Below are 7,620 nucleotides of genomic sequence, written 5' to 3' on the forward strand. Positions count from 1 at the left end.
AAACTTTAGATTTGTTGACAGACAGTGGGCACATGTTCAAAATATTTGAAAAAAAAACTAAAAATGAAAAAAATTTAAATTCGAAATAAAAATATGAAATTATTAATAATTAAAATAAAAAATTATTATAATAAAAAATATATTATAATAAAAAAATTATTATAATAAAAAAACTATTATAATAAAAAAACTATTATAATAAAAAAATATTTATAATAAAAAAACTGTTATAAGAAAAAAATATTAAAATAAGAACAATAAAACTTTAAAATAAAAAAAATTATAATAAAAAGAAAATTAAAATAAGAATAGAAGAATAGAAGTTTAAAATAAAAAAATTAAAAATTAAAAAATAAAATACCAAAATTAAAGAATAATATAAAAAACTTAAAAAAAATTTTTGACATATGTAAATCAAATTTATTAAAAAAAAAAAATTAAATAAGGAATTATAATAAATAAAAATTATTAATATTAAAACTAATAATGTTTGTATTGCAATTTTTATAAAAATTAATAAAATTTTTTATTCAAAATCTTGTGACTTCGTCGTGTGATTTGTAGGGAAAAGAGCTGAAAATGTTCTATGGTTGCTTAACTTTTTATTGTATAAAAATATGTTTACCAAAGTTAAAAATTTACTATTTATCTAATATAAAACTCCAGTTAAAATTAGAATCCAAAACTTAGACCCCAAAATATGCAATTGCAATTGATAAATAATATATAGTCTACTACATTTGTAACAGATGAGAAAACTGACAAATCGAAAAGTTTTAATAAGTCAAACGAGAGTGAAAGAGGATTTGTTACGAAATTTTACTACAGTCTATATATTTTACTGACCTACTACACAGCCTTTATTTTACATCATCTTCCATAACAAAGTAGTATTGAGATCAAGAAAACTCAAACCTTCAACAAAATTGTTATAAGTCAACTGAGAGGTAAAAAGGTTTTGTTACGAAATTGTATTACAGTTTCTTTTTAGTCAATATATTTTACAGCTCTACTACAGTACCCTTGTTTTATACCATCTTCGATTGTAAAATAAAATTAAGGTTCAGAAAAGTCATAAGAACTTTTATGCTTATGAATCCACAAAATTCCGAATTAAGTAAATTATGTTGTTATGTAAAATAAGATGAAAATTAATAAATAAATATTTTAAATAAGAAAAATAGAAAAATACCCTACAAACTTTTATGATATTTACAATTATTTAAAAGAAATCATAAAGGTTTTGTTAAGATTTTACCACAGTACAGAAAAGAAATTTTTTCTTAATATTATATACAGTTGTATGCGTTTACGAATATGAATAACCTTAATTCACTACACAACTATATAAAAGGATATGGATGAGACATACGAATTACAGAAGCTAGAATAAAGGAGGGGACGCATTGAATAGTATTGTGTTTGGCAAACATTTAAAGCATTTTTTCTTGCTTTCCACTCTCAATTTACGTTCACATTTTTTCCGATTAAGCTTCCTTCAGAGAAGTCCAATCTTCCATTTCATTCTAACAAAGCATGGCGAAAAAAATCGTAAAAAATTCTGCACAGAAAATAAAAATTTTTACAGAAAAAATTATATAAATACGAAAAAAAAATTCAAAGGTACGAAGGGGTGTGGGAATGTCTGTAACCACCCTCAACGTCTTGCAACATTGAGTGCTCAATACTACACAAAAGTGAAGGCGGTGGTGCGACGTTGGATACAAAGGAAAACCTACAAGGGAACGAAAAGTGACTAAAATAACTAAAAAAGAAGAAAATAAAATTCTACAGTAAATAGAAAAATATATTTTTTCAATCATCATATTCCACCATATTCAATCCATAAATGATTAGAATATAGAATATAGGGTATTAACTATAGGAGAAGTGAAATTTTGTAACTAACCAAGTAGTTGCCGTAGAATAGTTTAAAATTTCAAATTTGGCCAGCAGTTCTCCATAGAAAAATTTCAGAAAAAAATGCCACACCTCTATAATGACACCAACATAAACCCCTTTCTTTTGCATCCACTAGACTCTTTCTGAAACATTCGAAAAGCTACTTCTACACTACTTGCTACAGAAAATATACTTGTGTATTGTGGGAAAAAAAAAGAAAAAATTCAAAAAATTAAAGAATCAGGCAGCTCCACTGAAATACATAAGCACAAATGTAGATGGCCTGGCCTGGCCTAGCCTGAGCAATGTTGAATCATTGCCACGCTTGGACACCGGGCAGCTACACACAAATACAAGTACAAGTACAACCAAGCGGCAATCAGCAATGATACAGCGAAAAGCAGTCAGCATATCAATGATATGAAACACGAAGGGCAGCAAGTAGCAAGCAGCTCTCTTCCAAACCTTAAGAGTCCTCCTCGCATTTCTTTCTTTCTACTGCACCTCATCTCCTTACAGCCTTACAACAATATTTCACTTAACCACTTTCACCATCCACCATCTTCTTGCTTGCGGTCGGTCTGCTTGTAAAGAAAAAAAATCCGTTGAGCGAAAAAATACAGCGAAACAGAAAAAATTTCAACATAACACACATACATACATACACAACACTCACAGAACACCGTTAAAAACTCTGATCCCAATACTGAAATAAAAAATCCGCAAACCAAGAACATGTGCAGACCCTTCTAGACGACACACATACCAACACTCACTCAGTTCCGTTAAATATAAGACGCGGTATGGAAAAAGGGGGCAGAAAAAATTCTGCAAAATAAAAATGGAGCAGAATGAATGGGACAATATAAAAGCCAAAAGAAAAGAATAAAAATGTATGGCACGGAAAACAAGCAAGCGGCAGGCAGACTACTTGAGTGAATATTCGTAGCATGAAAGCAAAACAAAAACAAATAATTTATATTTGTCTATGAAAATGTACTAAAATCACAAAACAAGTAGTAGTAGACGAAGATGTTTATATTATTTAAAAGCCACTTCCTGAAATTATTATAAATTTCTTTTTTATTTTTAACATATTTTTAATATACTTTATGCTTTGAGACATAACATTTTTTTACATTAATTTAAGTTTAAAAAGTATTTAATAAAATATTTAAATTTTCGTAAATAAAAATTGTGATATTAACTCGTAATTGTGACGTCAAAATTGTTATTTTTCCTTAGCATTGTAAACTCGCCTTATTCGAAGTTGCTACGTAAAATTCGAACAAAACTTGAAAATGGTTTGTGTATTTGGTGTATAAATTTTTATGTAACATAGCATAAATCATACAAAGTAGAAAAAAACATCGCCAACATTTTTCAATATTGCTGCAGATAATCGCATAGTCTGACGATGAAAATTAAATGAAAAATTTTTAAATATATAAATGAATATTATAAATATATGTATAATTATTAATAATAATAAATATACAATAAATATATTTATAATTATACAATTCTGTATGTACATACAGTACAATAAAAATAAAAGGACTTAAAAATATATACAAATTAATTTTATGTTCCAGTGACGAGTTTTATACAACACCATAAAATACATATATGAAACGTAAATATTATACATTTTATTACCAAAAAAATAAAGTAAAATTACAAATTTTAAAATATTGACTAAAGTTGAATTCAAAGTAGATAGCCAAATATTAAAACAGAACGGGTTTCAAGAACGGCCAGGTTTACGTCCCGGAACCACTCGTCGCCAGCGACGACCAAGTGCCGTTCAACACCTCCCAAAAGGACTTCATCAAGCAGGTCCCAGTGGGTTACAACAACAATAAACCATTAATTGAGTTCATTATTTGGACTTTGGGTACAAAGTCAACCTAGGCCTTATCACAATTTACAAGGGCGCGCAAACTATTCTAAAAACCTTATGTTAAGATATTTTAGACCGGAAAACCACTTTATTTTAAAACAAGGTCTTTAATCTCTATGTTAGTGATATCGGAGAGACGTTTGAGAAAGGAGACCTTTTAATGAGTGCCGCAACAAAATGACTTAAAATTCAAGAAATCTGAATTAAATAAGTTGTAGAGCTCAATATGTTTAAAGAGTTTGAGAATATTGAATATTAATAACAAAAAAAGTTAAAGCAAACTTTAACTTAAAGTTTCCACTACTGAAGAGGAAAGTTATAACCACTTATTCCTGGACGGGTCTTCAAAGCATAGACGAGTAACGGCAGTAAAATAAATATGTTAAACTAAATCTTTTAAACGATTCAAGAAAATATAAGAATTAGGTATTTATAGGTATTCTTTTGATACGTATTTAGGTATTTATAGGTATTCTTTTGATACGTTTTAGTCTTTTATTCTCTTATTCTTTTGATAAGCCTTAAGTATTTTCGGTAACAAATTGAATCTTAATACAGATTACGAATATTAAATCTTGTTAAATATTGTACCAAGATAAGTAACACTATCTCAATATAGTGGTCTCCACAATATGGGAGAGACCATATTGTGGAGACCACAATATCTAATGACCTATGTCTAATGATCTACATATATCTACATATATATCTATATATCTACATATATATATCTATATATATATCATATATATCTACATATATCTACTATTGATAATACAAGTATGGTGTGAACTCAACAAATAGAGAGCTTTCATAAAGACATATTTTCCTTAAACGTGCAACGTTTCTAGCCGCAGTTTTTATTTTATATACAAAGTCCGCGAACAATTTTCTAAATTAAACAAAATTTACAGATCCTGTCGGTGTGCGGTTATAAGCGCTAACACTATATTAGCGCCAATTCAGGTAATTCAGAGCAATTTAAATATTATGATTCGAAAACATTCCATTAAATCATATTTTCCAATAAAGAACGACAAAACAATAATGTTCCGATTTCTGTCAAATTCTGCAACTATAAATAATATCTCGGTCTATGCATTTTAGAAATTTAAATTGATGAACTTGTAGAGTTTATTATGCATTCACTCTACTTATATATTAAAAATATTAGATAGAATTCGTATTGTTATGAATACATAGATATTGCTATGTATGAAACAGAGGTACATTATGAATTAAATGAATGTCAGTGAGAATTAAGAACAAATAAATCCATAATTCCCAAAGTCCTGAAAGTACTGAAACAATATATTACCGATAGACATAATACTACACAACTCTCAATATCCTTTATATAAATAATTAAGCTCTACTTAGTTAGATTCGTATTAATTACAAAGCAAACTCATACACTTTACTCACACATGCAGTCAATACTCAACATAATTAAAATATATAAATTAAAATAATCATAAATCAATATGCTAATAATTGCACTACAAGTATGAAAAAAAAAATTGTGTATAAATGATATATACATATATGCAGAGGTTTTAAAATTTATTTTCATAAAGTAGAACGTGCTATAAAATGTACATAACGTATGTAATACTCTATAAAGTAGGTTCTGTACTACTTTTTATTGACGCAACATGGCTAGAGAGCTACTGTAAATCCAGAAGGGGGCACAATGGACTCTACGTTCGCAGTGCCACCGTCCCATAACAATAATACAATGTAATACTTAATGCTTTATTACTTAAATAAATAGGATTCTATTAGAATAAAATAAGAATGTAAGTGAAAAATTAAAGTATATGTTCTTAAACAGACAACTTATTTAACCCAAACCCAAACAGATTATTTATGGATATGTTTATTATATTCTCTATAAACATTCACTATAGTTCTTACATCCATAAATATTACTATAATTACTATAATATATATAGTTATATATACTAGTAGAAAAAATTGTTCAAAATAGAAGACTTTACTGAAATCTTTTCTTATATCTATATTCTGTCGATCCCTAAGAAAAAGGGATTGTTCCAACTATTTTTATTTTACCCTATTATAGAAACGAATACGCAATACCTGAATCCAAATTATAAACCATGCCAATAAATTTTCAAAATAAAATTTTAAGAAGTTAATATGTACTGATTGTAACATCTGATCGTAATATTAATAGAGCAGCTTCTTAATCCCTACGTGAGATCTTATGTTGTATTTCTTATCTTATGATATTTTATCGCTTTATATAATATCTAGAAACGAAAAATGTGTTTCTCGTTCAGCAAAAGTAATTTTTACCCAATTGAAATCAAGATCAAGTGACATTAACTTGTCAGACATAACCTCGCCCATTTTAAATGTATACCCTAGCTATAACTCTTCTCCACATGCTTTCACCGAACTAATTCCGGTTCGTAATATAGACATACATTTCAACTTGAACTCTAGTGATTTAAAGTTCTGTTCTATTGAAGTGACAACCAACTTTCTTCTTCTTAATCTAAGCTAAATTCAATTACTCTTATACACAGCCATTCCTCATTCTCTTACTAACTTTGATACATATACGCCATCACTAATTCATGTATTCCCCATGCTGTATATCACACTAGGAATCAATACAACTATTTAATCAATTCTATAATAGGTCAAATAACCTATAAATATATCATACATATAATATATTATATGTTATGTTATATTTAAATTATAAGATTTAAATTGCTTCTTAATCATTAACTAGCTTCAATTTTAAAAAGTATTGTAATTATGGTAGAGGAGTACATTATATTGTTATTGTAATCTACCCATAATGGTAAAATTCAATCTATATATGATTCTGTTTATTAGATATTGTCATATGCGGAAATTTAACTATTATCCAAAATTTTGATGTCATATTTAGATATTCAAGTCTTTACATTCATTGAAAAAGTGATCATTCAAAAAAACGTTTTTAAATAGTTTATATAGTAAATTTATTGTAAATATTATTTACAGAGTATTTACTATAAATACTTATAAATATATAAAATATATATATATAAAATATATATATAAATAAATATATAAATAATATATATATAAATAATATATATATAAATAATATATATATAAATAATATATTTATAATATATATACCATAGATACTATAGGTACATCCATAAAACAGCTAATTTCACAGTAGTAAATTTTTTAATATAAGAACTAGCTTATAAATTTTTTCCGTAATAGCGATCTATGCTAGACTTCATTATTTTGGGACTGTCATTTTTATAAAAAATATGATACTTTTAGAAATTAAGACATTCCGAAATTAGAACCTCATTTCGTCATGCATCGAATATTCTGAAATTTGAGATTCTGGTTCTAGTTTCAGAAAATTTTTACTTGTCATCTATTTCCTTCTAGTTCCTTGTACGCTAGAGAAGAACAACATAAAATTGAAAACTGGGAGCCACTACACTCATTATTCTTCTATGACTGTCGAAAACATTTATAACTTAGTTATATGTTTCTAATGGAATGAATTATTTCTTCTTAAGCAAATGGATAATCTTTTGCCACAACATAATGACTTTTTTATTCAAAAATTAATCCAAAACGAAAAATATCATGGATTACTTTGTATAATATAAGTCGACTCTACTTAGAAGCAGACAAGACTTCCAGTCACATTCTTTGTGACAGCCCAGCTTTGATCTGGGCCAGGAGGAGGTCACTTTGTCGAGAACTACTCTCCCTTTCTGACATTAGAAAGTTGACATTCTGGCTTTCATTCGGAAGGCGAAATC

The sequence above is a fragment of the Teleopsis dalmanni genome, chromosome 2, assembly GCF_002237135.1.
Source record: "Teleopsis dalmanni isolate 2A chromosome 2, ASM223713v2, whole genome shotgun sequence".
Classification (NCBI taxonomy): Eukaryota; Metazoa; Arthropoda; class Insecta; order Diptera; family Diopsidae; genus Teleopsis; species Teleopsis dalmanni.